Below are 20837 nucleotides of genomic sequence, written 5' to 3'. Positions count from 1 at the left end.
CTATCTTGCTAGAAGTTTTATACCTATACTGCAGTGACCTAATTTTTGAATACAGCTTGTCTCTGCTTGGTCTCCGTACCTGTCCAAATGGGGGAAGAAAAATACCTTTTTTTGCTGTGTTATCACCAACTCGACGTACAGTTGGCAATGAATCAGCGAGATAGCTGCACCAGGCAGACCGTTACTGGCAACTTAAGGGCGGCTTAGAAAAGAGGTCAAGATAAAGTTTTTGTTTAGAGCATACGTTAAATTCCACCCCAAGTTCATTCTTGTAAAAGATATAGACTTGAGAAATGGGATAAATCTTTTCTTTTCCTCCTTCTTCGACGGTTCCATTACTTGAAATCAATGACCTGAAAGGTGGAATTAGCAACTATATCACCGTGAAATGTCCCTCGTCTGTAATAAACTGATTATTCACTAAAAACTGAGCTGATTGATGTTGATAAAATCTGTCAGAGCGTAAAACCACGCTGTTGGACGTCAAAAAATAATTGCACGCTAATCACATAGTTTCGTAATAACACAGTGTTTCTGTCGAGGAGAATAATAATAAAGTTAGAATGTAGGTCTCGGAAAAATCAAGCTGCGACCTTGAAACCTGAAGTGGCGTCATTGCTTCTCTACATATTCGCTCTGCCGTGTGACCTATTTTCCTCGGTAGTGGATGACGTGCCGATGACTTTGCATGTAAAAATCTGCATTTTGGTTATATAGACAACATGCCACCTCAAAAGTCGCCCCGTCATCTCTCTGGAAGTTCGCACCATCAAATGGTTTCTTCATCCGAGTAAAGAAGATGTCACTGGATGTCATATCTAAGGAATACAGGGGATGAGGCAAAATTAGAGAGCTCAAAAAACAGCGCGTGTGACTATATCGTGTGCAGGGTAAGGTGGGGTAATGTCGCAGTGGAGAAACCAAGTGAGTGGCGATCTATACCATGTTCAAATGCCGTGCAAGATGTTGAAATATGATCTAGGACTGATTTTTACTTTCTCCACTATCGTATCGTTTGTCATACACCGGTCTTCGTGCACATGGGGGCCACCTCTTCAGATGTACGGTTCTTGCCATTGTGACGTATGATGGTCCGTTTATTCCGTACATTTCCAGCAATTCAACGTACCCTGTTGCACCGTTATTGCCGTATAGATGTAGAAAACCGTGTACCGCACAGTACTATAGTTTATCAATGTGCTGCGCAATTTTTCGGCGTGCTACTCCACAATGGCGCGGGGATACCCTTGAGTACCACTCAGGACTGCAGACATTTACTTGAAACCAAATATTCTATGTAATCTTCTCGATGTTCATATCCCGACAAATCAGAGTTAGAACTCAAGCTTTCGAAAATTATCTCCATCCTCTTCATCAGGAGATGACTGTCTGGCGGGAGCGAAATGTATGCGTGAAAACTTATGGGACTTAACTGCTAAGGTCATCAGTCCCTAAGCTTACATACTACTTAACCTAAATTTCCCAAGGACAAACACACACACCCATGCCCGAGGGAGGACTCGAACCTTCGCCGGGACCAGCACAACAGTGCATGACTGCTGCGCCGTGAGGTCACCTGGAGGGCAGGATTCACATGCACGAACGCAGGTAATCGGCGCTGTGGCAGTATTCGTCGACCCCTTCCCTATCCGGCCGCAACTAAGTGTCCGAAGGGGAACGGCGATCATCCTCATCATCTCCTCAAGAGTTATAATTTTTGGTTGTAGTGCTTTGAAGACGTTCCAAGTGCTCCTCTCCAACCACCACACACAAGGGAACATCACCAACTCGACTTCATATCTTAAGGAGAAGATAGTACACTTGCAAGACAGAACTTCGCGCAATCTATCCCGCGCGAAAATTCAGGATATACTTCTTATAATACAATGAAGGATTTCACGACCGGATGTTTCAACTGCTGAGAATTATTCCGAGTTGTATGGCCGTGGTCCATGGAACTCTTCAATCCCTGACGTTTCGTCCAAGGCTACATTGGACATCTTCGGAGGTGCTCCTGGTTGCGCTGAGCCTTGCCGACTTCTTATAGTACGCAGTTACGCCCTTCTGAAGTTTCAAGTTAAATTGTTGCTTGTCACTCACCCCGCGTCACCGTAGCCGCCTAAAGCACGAGCGTAAAGTACTGTCCAGCGGAGTGACAACCAGAGCAATCCTATCATCGGGATGTTGAAGGCGACGGATGCGGAGGGCGAGGTGGATACATCCGTTAAACCTGTTATGAAATTACGCTGATGAGCCAAAGAAACTGGTACACCCGCCTAATATCGGGTAGGGCCCTGCGAACGCGCAGCAGTGCTGCGACACGACGTGGCATGGACTGGACAAATGTCTGTAGTAGTGCTGGAGAGGCCTGGCACCATGAATCCTTCTCAGTTGTCCATAAATCCGTAAGAGTACGAGAAAGTGGAGATTTCTTCTGAACAGCATATTTCAAGGTAGCTAGACGTATCAGGGGTCCCAAATCGCTCCAACTGCACACGCCCCAAACCATTACAGAGCCTCCTGCGAGCTCTGTCCCCTGCTGACATGCGCGGTCCGTGGATTCATGAGGTTGTCTTTATACTCATACACGTCCATCCGCTCGATACAATTTGAAACGAGACTCGTCCGACCAGGCAACATGTTTCCAGTCATCAACTTTCCAACGTCGTTGTTGACAGGCCCAGGCGAGGCGTAAAGGTTTGTGTCGTGCAGTCATCAATGATACACGAGTTGACCTCGGGTTTCGAAAGCCCATATCGATGATGTTTTGCTGATTGTTTCGCACGCTGACACTTGTTGATGGCCCAGCATTGAAATCTGCAGCAATTTGCGGAAGAGCTGCACTTTTGTCACGTTGAACGATTCTCTTCAGTTGTCGTTGGTCCCGTTCTTGCACGATCTTTCTCAGGCCACAGCAATGTCGAAGATTTCATCTTTACCGGTTTCCTGACATCCACTGTACACTCATGAAGTGGTCGCACGGGAAAGTCCCCACTTCTTCGCTACCTCGGAGATGCTGTGTCCCATCGCTCGTGTGCTGGTTATAACACCACGTTCAAACTCACTTAAATCTTGATAAATTGCCATTGTAGTCGCAGTAACCCATCTAACAACTGCTCCATACTCATGTGTTACATGGGCGTTGCCTACCGCTGCGCAATGTTCTGCCTGTTTACATATCTCTCTATTGGAATACACATGCCTATACCAGTTTCTTTGCCGCTTCAATGTAGTTCGAGAACAGATGTTATTCTGCTGGAAAAATTGGCAAGTACTTTGAGTACGTTACGTCATACGTTAAGATCACTAACATATAAATTCAAGAACGAAATTTTCACTCTGCAGCGGAGTGCGCGCTGATATCAAACTGCCTGGCAGATTAAAACTGTTTGCCGGACCGAGACTCGAACTCGGGACCCTTGCTCTTCGGAGGCAAGTGCTTTACCATCTGAGCTACCCAAGCAGTACTCTCGCCCCGTCCTCACAGCTTGAAGTTTGGAAGGTAGGAGACAAGCTACTGGCAGAATCGCCGGCACGCTAGCTCAGGGTGATCGGTCAGAGAGCTGGCTGGTCTACTGAGTGAAGGGGCTCTGAGCACTATGCAACTTAACTTCTGATGTCATCAGTCGCCTAGAACTTAGAACTAATTAAACCTAACTAACCTAAGGACATCCATGCCCGAGGCAGGATTCGAACCTGCAACCGTAGCGGCCGCTCGGTTCCAGACTGTAGCGCCTAGAACCGCACGGCCACTAAGGCCGGCTGAGTGAAGAGGTCAACAACGAACTTCAACAGATGTCATCTGAGGTTCGTTACGACCAAATACAACAAACAATAATGGAAAAAAAGATAAGATGGTAGAGCACTTGCCCGCGAAAGGGAAATGTCCCGAGTTCGAATCTCGGTTCGGGACACAGTTTTAATCAGTCAGGAAGTTTCAGTATTGTTAACAATATTCTTATAATACTTTTGTGCACCTATATACGTATATGCCTCGAAAGCAATATGAATAAATCCAAGCAACCGAAGAATTGTTATGAAATGAAGTTAATTATTTTCGATTAGAAATTAAATCATTCCAGTTATGTTGAACTATAGTGTATCTCCTGCATACGTACTTCACTTTAACATTGTCAGTTTTAAAATCCAAAGAAAATAATGAACAGTAGGGATGTTAGTAATTAATAGCTCTACACTACTTCATTAAGACACAATCTTTCGTTTCACTCGTTTACAATGCATTTGCGATTCGGAACATGAAAATGTTCAAAGCTAAGGGGTCTCTGGCATAAGCTACACTGACTTAATGGGCAAAGCACGCAGTCAGTATCATAGCAGTATTTCACAAACCTCTTACTCGTTCCACTTGGCGCTCTGGCATTAGGCGGGCGCAGTGAGGTGGAGCGAGTGGTAAACAACCGGTTCGCAAGAAATTTAAAATCTGTACTTTCGGAAGGTCATAATTGCGTAGTACCATAATTGTGGCCTGTATTTTCGCGTGGGATCGATTGCTGGGGCGCCGGCCGCGGTGATCTAGCGGTTAAGGCGCTCAGTCCGGAACCGCGCGACTGCTACGGTCGCAGGTTCGAATCCTGCCTCGGGAGTGGATGTGTGTGATGTCCTTAGGTTAGTTAGGTTTAAGTAGTTCTAAGTTCTAGGGGACTGATGACCACAGTAGTTAAGTCCCATAGTGCTCAGAGTCATTTGAATCTTTTTTTTTTTATTGCTGGAGCTGGTATCCTGCAAGTGTGCTTCCTTCCCCCTAAAATTTGAGTTCGAGTTTGTGATGTTTCCTCTAGCCCTCTACCTCTGTTACAATTTTTACTGTAGATGCGAGTTTCTACCGCTTCCTTTATTACGGAATCCCAGTAGTTCGATCCTTGGGAGAGGACGTTTGTTTTCTCAAAGCTGTTCTCGTACTCTTCCGTCAGGCTGTTTTCCACTATCGTAGATTTCTCGTGATTTCTGTACTTGCTTTGCCGTCTATGTTCACTGAAGCAGTCGTCTACGGCGGTGATTCTCTGTCGCATTGTCACTGACTGTAGATACCAGGTAGTGTCAACCGCAGGTAGAAGACAGAAATCTAAGTTATGTCACCCGACCAATGACAGACTTGGGCGACAGTATAAAGGAATGCGGCCCTGGCCGACAGTGCTCTTCTGAAGAAGAAAATGTTGATAATCCTCGAATGCTCGAGTTTTAACCCCTTTTTGACGCGATCTGAACACCGACAAAATTTTATACAAGGATGCTGCAGCGAAAAACTTGGATGTAAACAAAATATTAATTACGTAACTTAGTTTTTTTGAGGTGACGGATAAATTCGTGTGAAACCCTCTCGTATCTTGGTTAGGTATCTTCATAATAGCTTTGCAAAAACCGTGACAGCAGCTAAAATAGGCCAGTCGTAGAATTTAGAAGACTGTTAAAAATACTTCATTGCCGGAAGTGGCACAACAGAATAGACTACCTACTTACTCCCTGAGCGGTACATCTGCCGAGCCCAGAGTTCATCCCAGTCGGGATTAACGACGGCGGCAATGGCTGGCGGGGAGATGTCGAACCCCGTGCGGGTGTGGGGTCGCTCCCTTGACATTCATCCCCACCCGGAGGCTGGGACACCCGGGAGCGGAGAGCTGATTGCAGGCTTGCTGCCGGCCCACAATGCTCCGCTGCAGCGTTTCGTTATTGTGATACAGTTTCGCCCCACTCCGCTCTTTAATACCCGGTCCGCATCCAGTAGCGGCTCTTCAGGCTGCTGAATGGGTTGGTGGTACATAATGCCATTCGCGAACACTGATCCCCGTTTATAACTCTTGTTATACAAGGAAATGCGTAATGCTGCCGTAGTTGTGGCTGACAGAGGTTGTCGTTCTGTAGCATCTCGCCAGAGCCCAACAGCACCCTCTGTTGGCTGCAAAAATTCTTCGCGATTTGGATCTCTGGACAGAATGTAGTGGTCTTCAGTCCGAAGACTGGTTGGAAGCAGCTCTCCGCGCCAGACCGTGCTGTGTGAGCCTCTTCATCTCTCAGCACATGTTACGCCGTTCATCTGTCAGAACCTGCTTACTGTACTCAAGTGTTGCGTCCTGTAGTCCCCGGTTCCCGATGTACGCTTGCCCGGTTACTGGAAGCGAGGGTCCACCGAGATTATTTCAGAAAAGTTGAAACTGGCCGCCATTATTCCAGTAGTAGAACTTGTAAATCAGTCGCTTCATTTCAGAGTTCTTTTAAAAAAGTAAATGTTGTCCAGTGTGATTAAAATTAATATGACAGTAATCAGCAATGGCAACCCAACACATTAATTAACCGGAACGGTTTCTCAGATTATAATTTTTTTTTCAGAAGTCCTAACAGCGTACAATGACTAGCGAGTCAGCAGACACTAGAGTTCCCCGCTCCGCGTACGCTGTAAGGGTTAGCTACGAAAATTTTTGAAATCTGAGAAACAGATTAGGCTAATATATTGTGTTACCAAGGCTGATTACTATCATGTTAATTTTAACGCTAGTGAACATTTACCAATTTTCTTGAAACCCTGAGATTAAACGACTGATGTACAAACTCTACTATTGGTATTGGTTAAAAACAGTCTTCGTTGCAATTTTAGTTTTTTTTATTTTTCAACGACGCGTTTCGCCTTATTTAGGCATTTTCAGGTTATCTTTTCTAGAGGGACGCGAGAGACACCAAGATCTGCATAACGCGTTCCTGTTCGCAGGAGCGAGTAACAGAATAAGATGGGGGCTCAGGTACCTGCATACCTTGGTGCCTCTCGCGTCCATCTAGAAAAGATAACCTGAAAATGCCTAAATAAGGCGAAACGCGTCGTTGAAAAATAAAAAAAAATAAAATTGCAACGAAGACTGTTTTTAACCAATACTGTTAAGCACTGGTTTGCTGTATGTCACATGTGGATTAGAAGAATTTCTACTATTGGTCTTGTGTCACTCAACTTTAACTTTCGTGACATATTCTCGACGTACCCTTGCCTCCACTACACGGGCAAGGGCACATCGAGAACCGGGGACTCGGTAAGTTTCTGCCTTAGAGACTGTCCTACCACCCAATTCCATCCTGCAGTCAGGCGTTGCAAATTCCTTTCTTTCCCGATTCTATACGGTACTGAGATAGTTATCTAATCAGTTTATCTAACCTGCAGAATTCTTTTGCTGAATCACATTTCAAATGTATGTATACTTTTCTTGTCTTTCTTGCTCATCGTCCACGTCTTACTTCCGTACAAGGTCACACTGCACACAAATACTTTCAGAAAAGACATCCTAACCGATAAACTGATATTAGGAACTAACTCATTGTTTTTAGGGTTCCTCGCCTCAATCGGTAAAAACTGTTACGCGATCACTTTGTTGTTCGTCTGTCTGTCGCGCAAGCACCACGAATGTAAGATACGAGAAGTTACGGCTCATACTGAGGCATACACGCAGTCGTCATTCCCTCACTCCATTTGCGAGTGAAACAGGAACGGCAACGACAAGTACTGTTACAGGGTACCCTCCGCCACTCACCGTACGGTGGCTTACGGAATATCTATGTAGATGCAGACTTACTTAAATGTCTGCCCGACTGTCAAAAACCCTTCCCTCAGGAATGGATAGACGTATCCAGTCGAAATTTATATCACATACTAAGGCCTACAATCACTTGGCGATCAAAAAATCTTAAGCCCCTAAGTCAATGTAGTCAAAAGGTGCGGCCATTTAAGTCACATATTCTGTTATCAGCAAACTCACTGATCAAAACCTATAGGGTACTTTCCGCTGGTCTGAAGAAGCGAGGCTTCACAGTACAATCAAAGGAAAAATTTGAAAACCGTGAATTTGTAGTTATATCACAAGAAAAAACTTTTTTTAAAAATTGTTATGACTGTCTGTCTGCCCGCTGTTAGGATCCCTTTTTTTCAGGAACGTGTACACGTATCAAGTTGAAATTCATGTCACATTCTAAGGTCTAAGATCCCATGACGTATAGTGAACGTTACCTTTAGCAAGTCAATCAAATCAAAATATACGGCCACTTATGTCAATATTCTAGTTCCTGCAAAGTCACTCATCAGAACCTTTTGGGTACTTCCCTTTGACGTAGGACATGAAATTTGGGAAGAAGCACGTCAAATTTGGAACTAAAACTATCAGTGGTTCTGCATTCGGGCTGACTGGGTCGCAATGGCAAAAGACAGACATCAGACAAGGAATGACGTTTTGCGAATATGAACCGTTTTGGAATTTATCCATCGTCAGATTTCCAGAAGCTTGTTGTTGTTGTTGTGGTCTTCAGTCCTGAGACTGGTTTGATGCAGTAATGTAAATGTGACAAAGTCATGCAGAAGGCAGGCGACCAATCAGTAGTTCTAACTGGGTCACAATGATGAAAGCCAGACATCATGCAAGGAATGACTTTTTGCTAATACGAACCGTTTGGAATTTGTACATCATCAGATTTCCATATGCGATCACTGCACGTATATATGGTATTTCCAGTCGCGTTTCACATACTGCTCGAAACGCCACATCTACGTGCAGCAAATGATATCATTGGATTTAATACAACTTGATTTTAAGATACGTTTACGAGTTCAGTTGTTAAGTCGCAACAGCTCCGACAACTGTTGCGCAAAAAAAATCAACAGTACACAGCGCCATTTAGCGTATATTGATGGAACTTTACGGCCGAACAGTATATACTAAATACCCAGCAGAGAGTTGTAAAACTTTTGGTGTTGAATGGTCAAAGTAACCACGGCAGTCAAATTGTACCGGGTTTACAGTACTTAATACTGCCTGCTCACACCTGGCTTCTTCACGCTTCGACGGTAGTTACTGCGCTGACGTCGATAACACGCCGGGAATAAATTCAGTCTCGGACCGAGACATGGGCCAAGTTGTTCATCCTTGGGAACTAGTTCACTGCTGATCACTCTTTTTTGGGAACCGTTCATTTTTAATCGTTCACCGGTCATTGTGCTTGGTATATGGTTCTTATAAAAAATTTAAAATTAGTAGCATAGATGACTGAAGATGGAAGGAGCCAAGAGGGGGCACTTGCCTCTCCCCTGGAGTACAGAGTTTGATTCATAACAGAATCTCGCACGTAATTTTCGTGATCCTGCAAAATACCTTGTTCAGCCAACTGTAGCGTTATGTGGCTGATCGCAGTGAAGTAATATAAGGTCCTGACCTGAGTCAGACTGCTCGCCAATTACGCAATATTTGTTGGCCGCTACGAGCAGAATAGATAAACATTTAATAATCACGCAGTGAAGAAATAACAAATAAGCTAATGCAAACGACTTCGAAACATTAGATGACTGTTGGTAAGCGACAATGAGCAGTCTAGTACTCGCGGCCGGTTTTTCGTGCGCCACCCTGTACCACTGAAATAATATTGTAGGAATTATTATATTCTCTTTACAAAATGTGACACCACATACTCGATTACGAAGCGCGGGCTTCATTCGGTTGTAAGTCTGTCTGTCTTCCATGACAATGAACATGCTCTTTTACCTTGGATCAAAAAAGACGGAAAATGGCTAATCGTGTGTGCCGTACCGACGTCCTTTGCATGTGTGACAGCAAAAAATCTTGCCTTTTTACAAGTATTTCTTCTGCTGTTTATCGAAATAGTGAAGTAAGCTGGTACGCCGTTTTGCTACCTGAAAAGATGTATTACATGCCATGTAATTTTTATGCAGTTGACATAATTATAAAATAGAATACGAAAAGAACCAGAAGTAACTGTGAGCAGTCGGCTGTGGAATTGCGACGAGAGGCCAGGAGAAGAAGGACGAGTCCGGCCGAGCGACACCGTGACAGACGGAAACGGAACCGAGGCTGGAACGAGACCGGCCGACGTACTGTTCGCGAACGAGACCGACCGTTTCCCGTTCCCAGGAACTATAAGTAGAAAGCGGCGACCGAAGTGAACGATGAAAGACCGTTCCTTAGAATTCGTTCCTCGCTCGTTCCGTTCATCTTGGTGAAGCGTTCCTGTGGACCCGTTATTTCGCGAACAAATCATCTCTGCTCGGAACTTTTTGGGCGGAGAGTGTACAACCTCTCCATTTCCGCGACCGCCAGTTATTTTCCTGCCAAACTGTAACACGTACCACACAGAGCAAAGTCGACACGATCTCAGACAATCTGTTTATACGACCTCTCTCCTTTTTGGGAAATGACGAGTAAGATCGCAGAAACAGCTTCTGGCTACAGAAATGAAATAAAATAATTACAAAATCATGAAGGGCAATTTTCACAGCCAGCACACAGTGTCAGTACGGTAAAAATGGATAAGAGAAAGAAAAGTAGGGAAGTAATTACGTACTTACAATCGAAATCTAACATTGTATATCAAGTCTCGTAAAATAATTGTTTTAGATAGACATTGTGATGCTTTCTGATTTAAAAAAAAAATGCTCCGCTACGAACGTTTATTACCCTTAGATGCTCTCATGCTGTTGTAATGATTATGTTTCGAGCAACTACTGACAAAAATTCGAAATGGTTTGCTTTTAAATTCGGGACCGCTAACGGCTCCTAAGGAAATCGGCCATCGCTAACGAGATATCCCGTACAGACACCCGTCCGATTTCCGCCGATTACAACTTGCTCCTGCCAAGGGCGCCAGGCTGTTAAATCCGTTTCGAATGCATAATCGCACTTTCGTTTTCCTTCTTTTTTTCTGTGCCAACTCTTTTTCTTCTAGCGTTTCCAAAATGCAGCTCGGGGAAAAGGACAAAAACGTTTGGGGGGGAGGCTGTGGAGGGGAGCGGAGAAAAGAGGAATAAGCACCTTGCCACCGCCGTTTGCTATAATAAAAAAGAACGGCGAAGCTATCGAAGGCGGCAGCAATTAAAAAAATTAATTAATACCGAGGCGGGAGCGGGAAATAATCTCTTCCGGGGCGGCGGCCTACACGCGCCCGCCTATCGCTTCTGGCGAACGGCAGCTGCCGCACGGCTCCGCGGTCTCTCGGAAGCGACAATGGCTGAGCCGTGTTTACCGTAAGCGCGCTAGGCAACGGAGCAACTGTGCAACTTCGCAACTGTTCACTAACCGCTATTAACTGTTGTTCCAGGGAACTGACTCAAAGTATAGTGGCTTTCTGTCTCACTAGAATCACTCTGTACTTGTTGCAACCAACTTCCTCAACTAACAGTACTACTTATCGTAGTCTTTACCTCACCCTACATTTTGTTTACCCATTTATCTCTCGTTCAATTATCGAATTAGAGAGTTCTGCAAACATTTGGTCTGTCGTTTCTTTTGATACAGGGTGACACGGAATAACGGGAATGTTTGAAATTAGTAGTGGCAGCTATGGGCAGGTGGCAGCACTGCGGGTTCGTGACAGTTAGCAAGTAAAGAGTCCACCATTTCAGTAATCATGGTTCGGTGGAACGGACAACAGCGTGCGTTAGCCATAAAAATGTTTAATAAAAACAATGATAGTTTGGCTAACGGCGCAGAGGCAGTTTCGACGTCTAAGTAGGCTGATTAGGTTTTCATGTTGGTAACGCCACGTAGCGCTCTACACGAAAATCACTGACTGTGCTGTGTGAAGTCTGTGGCTGGTTTGCATTGTTGCAATATTTGCTATTGCAGTGTTGGGCAGTTGGACGTGAACAGCGCGTAGCGTTGCGCAGTTGGAGGTGAGCCGCCAGCAGTGGAGGATGTGGGGAGACAGAGAGAGAGATGGCAGAATTTTGAGAGCGGACGATCTGGACGTGTGTCCATCAGAAAGAATAAATTTGTAGTATTGGATATCATGAACTGATATACATATATATGATGACTTTTGAACATTATTAAGGTTGTTCTCTATCAGAAAATTTGACTTGTTAACTATGCCAGTAGTTAGTGCCTTCAGTAGTTAGAATCTTTTATTTAGCTGGCAGTATTGGCGCTCGCTGTATTGCAGTAGTTCGAGTAACGAAGACTTTGGTGAGGTAAGTGATTTGTGAAAGGTACAGGTTATTGTTAGTCAGGGCTTATTGAAAGTCAGATTGCGTTGCGCTAAAAAAAGAGGAAAAAAAAAGAAAAAAGAAAAAATTGTGTGTCAGTTTAGTGATGATCAGAATAAGTAAAGAGAGAAATGTCTGAGTACGTTCAGCTTTGCTTATCTGTTTGAAAATCAAATATCGTAGAGGTTAAAATTTTTCGAAGGGGATGTTTCAGACGTTTTTATAATTTAGGACGTCATGATGCTGTTCCGTCGAAACATACAATACCATGTTGGATTAATAACTTTGAAGAGACTGGATCTGCCCTCAAAAATTAACCAACAGGACGATCAAGAAGTGTGTGCTTTTCAGCGAACATCGATGTTGTACGCGACTGTCTTACGGAGCCCACGGCGTTCAATACGTAAACAAGCAGCAGTGGTTGGAATGTCCCGGGAGAGTGCTAGCAAAATTCTTCATTTTTATTTAAAATTTGATCCGTACAAACAACGGATGGTGCAGCACTAGAAGGAAAATGATTACCGGTTACGATTACGATTCTGTCAACAAATGAAAAAAAATGAACAATGACGATGAATTTCTAAACAAGTTGTGGATGTTAGATGAGGCACATTTTCGTCTCACAGATTATATGAATAAACAAAACTATCGTTACTGGGCAATCACAAATCCTAATGACGTTCATGAGCGCCCTTTGCACGCTAGTAAAGTAACAGTATGCTGTGGTGTTTCATCACATAGGATTATCGGACCCGCGCCCGGGTTCCCGGGTTTGATTCCCCGCGGGGTCAGGGATATTCTCTGCCTCGTGATGACTGGGTGTTGTGTGATGTCCTTACGTTAGTTAGGTTTAAGTAGTTCTAAGTTCTAGGGGACTGATGAAATCAGACGTTAAGTCCCATAGTGCTCAGAGCCATTTGAACCGTTTGTTGGTTCAAATGGCCCTGAGCAGTATGGGACTTACCATCTATGGTCATCAGTCCATTAGAACTTAGAACTACTTAAAACTAACTAACGTAAGGACATCACACACATCCATACCCGAGGCAGGATTCGAAGAACCGCTAGACCACCGCGGCCGGCTGAACCATTTGTCTTTCTGGCATTCTACGTAGATGAAAGCGTTCGATTTCTGTTTTTAAAGACTGAACTTCAGTTTCCGGGTATGGAGCTACCACGTCATGCCCTTTTTCTCCAACAATACTTTTTGCACGGAAATGTGTTACTTTAGGCCACTTTGCTCAAGTATTTCATATCTAAGCCCTTGGACAGCCATATAAATGATTTCGAAAGGTAAATTGCTAGTTTATTCTAAACTATTTTATAGGGATGAATCAAGGAAAAATAATATGCATAGTACATAATAGGCTATATGTTATATTTAGCTCAGTTTAAAAGACAGTTGATATACTCCTATAAACTAGGTGTTCTACGATGTAGTGGTAAAACTGAGTCAACTGGAATGTATATTTTAATAAATATTTGCCAACCTTCACTACTTTGACTTTTAAAAAAGGCAACATTTTGAATCGCCTTGTATTCTCTTCATGGTAATTCCTCTTAACACACGCACTTTATTATTATGCCGGCGCCGGATTGTGATTGACACGTGGTGTTCGGTTGTTGCCCGTCTACCTGACACGTTCCACATCATTACGAAGTGTCGTATTCATGATCTATGGAACAAGTATTAATCTAATCTAATCTAATCTAATCTACGCTTCCTACAAATGTATACCAAAATCAATCCGATTCGTGCTTATCTATCCCTCTTTTTCATTACTTGTAGTCGTAACAATACTGTTCGACTTATAATACTGCAATTTTCGTGAATAATATATGTGGATTTGATTTACTGTCACGTTAGTAAATCCTAGACACACAAATTCTTAGTGAAAAAGAGTTTTCAGTATGTGTAATTAGTTAAGTTCGGATATATTCGTTCAACGGCGTCATTATTTGCCTCTAGGACTGAAGAAATTACTTTTCCAAAAATAAGGGGAGTGGGAGATCACGACCGTCGTGGATCAAGTGCCTATCCGCTGCAGATTTTCCTGCATTTCGCTGCAATTTTCTAATGCTGCAACTTCTCTGTATACTACAGCATCATCCGCGAAAAGCCGCATGGAACTTCCGACACTATTTACTAGGTCATTTGTATGTATTGTGTAAAGCAATGGGCCTATAACACTCCCCTGTGGCACGCTAGAGGTTACTTTAACGTCTGTAGACATCTCTCCACTGAGAACAACATGCTGTGTTCTGTTTGCTAAAAACTCTTCAATCCAGCCACACAGCTGGTATGTGACATTAATGGCTGAATATTTTCATCGTATTGACTTAGAAGCATAAATTTTTTACACAGCCAAGGCGCCATTGACCTTAATATGAGAGATGAATATGAGCTTGATACGTCTAACCATTCCTGAGAGAAAGGGTTCTTAACAGACAGACAGACGGACGACCGACGAAGCGATCCTGTAAGGTTTCCGTTTTTACAGATCCGGGTATGGAACCCTAAAAATGAGAACGTAGACCGTTGGTGTGAAATACGCCATGAGGTCACAATGACATGCGAAGCCGAAGCGTCAAAATACCGCCGCTATTATTCGCCCGCCAGCTCCCTTTGTAATGAGTCAAGTGTACTCTGTCTTCGACATTGTAGCTCGGCTCGGTGGCTGATATTGTCAAACATTTTGGCGCCGCACTTTTGTGCCGGCGACACGGGAGTGGTATTAGCGCTGAGCCGAGCCGGACACAAAGGGCGCGCGGCTCGTCGACTGTTTGAGGTTATTGTTTCCGAGGCATGTGCCCGCCCTGCGGCCTCAAGGACCCTACAGCCGATAATGCAGCCTTTATTCCAGCCGCGCCCGGTCCTCAGGGCCCAAGGCGGCGCGGCGCTTCTTAACAGACGCCAGCCACTTTGCGTCTGCCGTCGCTCTCCACGCCCCTGTTGAGTAGTCTTTTGTCTCCATCTCCTTACACTGATCAGGATAGTAAGGTAGTGGAAATCAGTGTACAGGTATGGATATCTGTAGGAATATTAACATTGGAGGATGGACTAGTTATGCACGGTGTATGTGCAACAGTATGAGATGCAGTACGACGAACGACAAGTGCAGTCAAATGGCATGGCATTCATGTCAGCATTACAGGTGGTGGAGGATGGAACTCGGTATAAAGGCATTTGGCTCTGTGCGTTGTTAGTGTGTGCTTACGTGCCTTTACTGCAGGTAGAAAACAGATATCATTTTCGATAGTGTGTGCTGTTTACATAAACCACGACTGTGACAACGCCACGTGCAAAACAGTTATGTGACGGAAAAGGAAAAATTGGTGTGTGCAAGGAAATGGGACACTCTGATCGTCAAATCCCCAAGAAGTTAAAGAATTCAAGTGCAGTGTGTAAGTGAGTAGCCTTTACTTGCGTGTGTATCTTACCGTAAATACAAATCGGGGGATGTGAACTGACTACCTAAATGTGCTACTGAGCTCAAAGCCACATCGATTACATGAAACTGAAAAGAATCCTGTTCGTGTGAAAACCGATGTCGTTCGTAAGTAAATAAATAAGCAAGCCCATAATTTCACGCTCAGTAGATATGCTCAGAACGAGCTGTTTGTAAAAAAAAAAAGAAAAAACGGAGCTGTATATATTTAAAAAAAGAATGGTTCAAATGCCTGAGCACTATGGGACTTAACATCTGTGGTCATCAGTCCCCTAGAACTTTGAACTACTTAAACCTAACTAACCTAAGGACATCACAAAACACCCAGTCATGAGGCAGAGAAAATCCCTGACCCCGCCGGGAATCGAACCTGGGAACCCGAGCGCGTATATATATATATATATATATAAAAGAAGAAACAGAATGGTAACAAACCCGCTAGTAATAGACTACGTAATACTAGACAACATAATTATAATAATGAAGCAATTTAAATATCTTTGAGAGATTATAACACACAACTTGGATGAAAAACCTGCTTGGCAAGAAAGAACCAATAAAATGATGAAAGCTCAAAAACTAACGTGGTCTACATAGAATAAGAAATGTCTATTCAAACAAAATTAAAACACTACAAACGGTGGTTCAGCCAGAGGTAACATACGCAAGCGAGACTCTTTAAAGTCACTCAAAGAAACAGAGTCGACAAAATACTGAAAGCAGAGAGAAGAATAGCTAGAACATGCATAAACAAAAAATACCCGAAGGTATGACACTGGCGGATACTTCCAAATGAAGTAGTGTACAGGAAACTGGAGCCGATCACAGATACTATACATAAAAAGAGGATTTCTTTCTTTGGCCACACAATGAGGACACCAGAAAGCAGATTAGCAAGAAAAATTATGCAGAAACTGTGAAATCTGAAACAGCAAGTGACATGGATCAAGGAAATTACAGAGGATTTGGGAGAACTAGATATAACTTTGGATGATCTAGAAAACAAGACAGTAAATCTCAAGAAACGGAAAGACAAGGAAATAAGATTTAAACCAAAATTAGACAAACGACACACAATGAAAAAGGTATTTACAGATGAGGAAAGACAAAAAGATCAGAACGAATGAAAAGATACTGGGCAGTTAAGAAAGAACGAAACATGCGCATATTGAAGAAGAAGACCAGGAAATGATTGGCCAAAGTGGTCCAATGGGGGCCATAAAAGCAAATAATAATAATAATAATAATAATAATAATTCCCCGTGGAGGCCCGGGAAAAGAATAGGCCTCCGGTATGTTCTGCCAGTCGTAAAAGGCGACGGAAAGAACAAACCACTAATAGGGCTAACCCCCCTTTTAGTGTGATTAGTTGGTTCAGGACACAACTAAAGAAGCCTCGCACAAGCGCCGTCATGGTCGGGGAAGAGGCTTGAACCCCATGCCCGCCAACAATGGTAACGACACTGCTAGCCAACTGGAAAATGATTTAAATCCAATTAGAGGTGTTTTGCAGGATATGCTTCCTGCAACCAACCTAGAAGGAAAACAAAGACAGAGGATGAGATGGTCAGATGAAGTTAAGCGACACCTCATGTACTGTTACTACCAAGCAACAAACCTAGGAACCAACACAACTGGATACAGATCACAAGTATACACAACATTTATTACCAGATATCCAGAATTAAAATTTTTAACAGAACAACGACTAGCTGATCAGATCCGTGTAATTATCAAAAATAACAGGATACCTGAGTCAGAATTAGAAAACATCAAACAACAAATACTGGAACAAAATAATGTGAAATCAGAAGAAGAAAATACAGCAATGGACTCAAACATCCCAGAGCAAACAAACAAAGAACAACACACATCAATTAAACAATCAAAGGAAAACGAAATCTTAAGACTGCCACCAGAACAAGCACAAATAGAACATGAAGTGACACACATGTTAGATATAGAAGTAAATTTCCAGCTGACATATATAGAATACAAAGACACAAATACAGACATTAGACCATTCTTGCATTGACCGCCAAATAACCCACAAGTCGAAACAACAATAAAAACTATCAACACAATCATACACAACAAAATAAATGAAAACACAATTATGGAAGAGTTACAACTACTGGTTTATATAGGAGCACTCACTACACTAAATATACACACTAGGCAGAGATCAGAACCAGCATGGCAACACAGGCTACAGATCAGAATAGAAAAACTGAGAAAAGACATTGGACAGCTAACACAATTTATAAAACATCAAATGTCAGAAAAAAAACGAAAAATGTTAGGTAAAATCTCACAACAAGAAGCGATAGAGCAATTAGATGGAAAGAAGCAGAAATTACAAGCATTGGCCAAACAACTTAGAAGATACAAAAAAGTGAAAATAGAAGGAAACAAAACCAAACATTCAACACACACCGAAAGAAATTTTTCCAGACAATAGATAACACACACATTAGAATAGACAATCCACCAAACATAACAGACATGGAACACTTCTGCAGCAACATATGGTCAAACCCTGTACATCACAGGCATGCACAGTGGATACAAGCAGAAACAGACACAAGATGATACCACAAATGCCTGAAGTGATAATTTTGTAACATGAAGTCACCAAAGCAATTAATTCTACTCACAATTGTAAAGCCTCTGGAAAAGATACAATAGCAAATTTCTGGCTAAAGAAGTTCACCTCAACACATTCACATCTAACTACATTATTTAACACTTACATTGCAGACCCATACACATTCCCTGATACACTCACACATGGAACCTAAAGATCAAGCAGACACAGCAAACCCAGCTAAATACCGCCCCATAACATGCTTACCAACAATATACAAAATATTAACTTCAGTTATTACACAGAAATTAATGACACATACAACGCAGAACAAAATTATAAATGAAGAACAAAAAGGCTGTTGCAAAGGAGCACGAGGATGTAAAGACCAACTGATAATAGATGCAGAGGTGACATATCAAGCGAAAACTAAACAAAGGTCGCTACACTACGCATACATTGATTAGCGACAAGCTTTTGATAGTGTACCCCACTCATGGTTACTACAAATATTGGAAATATATAAAGAAGATCCTAAATTGATACAGTTCCTAAACATAGTAATGAAAAATTGGAAAACCACACTTAATATCCAAACAAATTCAAATAATATCACATCACAGCCAATACAGATTATGCGTGGAATATACCAAGGAGACTCATTAAGTCCTCTCTGGTTCTGCCTTGCTCTGAACCCACTATCCAACATGCTAAATAATACAAATTATGGATACAATATTACTGGAACACACCCACACAAAATAACACATTTGCTATACATGGATGATCTAAAACTACTGGCAGCAACAAATCAACAACTCAACCAATTACTAAAGATAACAGAAGTATTCAGCAATGATATAAATATGGCTTTTGGAACAGACAAATGTAAGAAAAATACCATAGTAAAGGGAAAACACACTAAACAAGAAGATTACATATTGGATAACCACAGCAACTGCATAGAAGCGATGGAGAAAACAGATGCCTATAAATATCTAGGATACAGGCAAAAAATAGGAATTAGTAATACAAATATTAAAGAAGAACTAAAAGAAAAATATAGACAAAGACTAACAAAAATACTGAAAACAGAATTGAGAGCAAGAAACAAAACAAAAGCTATAAATACTTATGCTATACCAATATTGACCTACTCATTTGGAGTAGTGAAATGGAGTAACACAGACCTAGAAGCACTCAATACACTTACACGATCACCATGCCACAAATATAGAATACATCACATACATTCAGCAACAGAAAGATTCACATTAAGCAGAAAGGAAGGAGGAAGGGGATTTATCGACATAAAAAACCTACATTATGGACAGGTAAACAATTTAAGAAAATTCTTTCTAGAACGAGCAGAAACTAGCAAAATGCACAAACCAATCACTCATATAAATACATCGGCTACACCACTGCAATTTCATAACCACTTCTACAACCCTTTAGATCACGTAACAACAGATACGATGAAAAATTGGAAAAAGAAAACACTACATGGCAAGCACCTGTATCATCTAACACAGCCACACATCGATCAAGACGCATCCAACACATGGCTAAGAAAAGGCAATATATGCAGTGAGACGGAAGGATTCATGATTGCAATACAGGATCAAACAATAAACACCAGATATTACAGCAAGCATATTATTAAAGATCCCAATACCACAACAGATAAATGCAGACTTTGCAAACAACAAATAGAAACAGTAGATCACATCACAAGCGGATGTACAATACTAGCAAATACAGAATACCCCAGAAGACATGACAGTGTAGCAAAAATAATACATCAACAGCTTGCCTTACAACATAAACTTATAAAACAACACGTTCCCACATCCAAGTATGCACCACAAAATGTACTGGAGAATGATGAATACAAATTATACTGGAACAGAACCATTATAACAGATAAAACACCACATAACAAACCTGACATCATACTCACCAATAAAAAGAAGAAATTAACACAACTAATCGAAATATCCATACCCAATACAACAAATATACAAAAGAAAACATGAGAAAAAATTGAAAAATACATCCAACTGGCTGAGGAAGTCAAGGATATGCGGCATCCGGATAAAGTTAACATTATACCAATTATACTATCAACTACAGGAGTCATACCACACAATATCCACCAGTACATCAATGCAATACAGCTACATCCAAACTTATATATACAACTACAGAAATCCGTAATTATTGATACATGTTCAATTACCCGAAAGTTCCTAAATGCAATATAACATATACCGTACAGTTAAAAGGAAGTCACGCTTGATCAACTTCCGCGTCACTTTCTACTTCTGACCAGACATAACGTCTGAGATAAGAAAGAAATAATAATAATAATAATAATAATAATAATAATAATAATAAAAGAACACCAAGCTCTAATGTCGACCTGTATAAGAATATAACCTGACACGCACGAAAATTTCTGCTCTGACATAAGGCCCTGGGAAAATAAAGAAGCTGACAGAATCTACATTGTGCAACGGAAACGAAACAATCACGTATTATGAATCTCATTTGCAAAATGAAGTACTGACAGAAAGAGCAATACAGCAAGACTCAGCAACAGCTAAAAAAATACTGCAGAAAACTAACTACAGCTGGTCCAGGACAACTGGATTTAGAATCTTGACAGAGAATGCTAATGAAATACAATAAATTAACTCAGAAGATCAATCAATAGACTAATTATCAAAAACTCGAATGTGACGAGGGCGAATCAGACCACCAATACACGTCTACAGAAATAAAAATTAACTTCTTATCTCATCAAAAAATACCTTTC

General features: G+C 41.9%; 1 protein-coding gene and 1 non-coding gene across 2 annotated transcripts in view; one reads left to right on the top strand and one right to left on the bottom strand.

Moving 5' to 3' along the window:
- Window positions 1–20837, top strand: part of LOC126273224 (doublesex- and mab-3-related transcription factor A2-like) — a 188974-nt gene that overhangs the window by 35193 nt on the left and 132944 nt on the right. The window lies entirely within an intron of this gene.
- On the bottom strand, window positions 3390–3464 carry Trnar-ccg (transfer RNA arginine (anticodon CCG)). The gene has a single exon. It is a non-coding gene; the product is annotated as a tRNA-Arg (tRNA).

The sequence above is a fragment of the Schistocerca gregaria genome, chromosome 5, assembly GCF_023897955.1.
Source record: "Schistocerca gregaria isolate iqSchGreg1 chromosome 5, iqSchGreg1.2, whole genome shotgun sequence".
Lineage (NCBI taxonomy): Eukaryota > Metazoa > Arthropoda > Insecta > Orthoptera > Acrididae > Schistocerca > Schistocerca gregaria.
The sequence above is the reverse complement of the archived record's forward strand: the minus strand, read 5'-3'. Positions and strand labels throughout refer to the sequence as shown.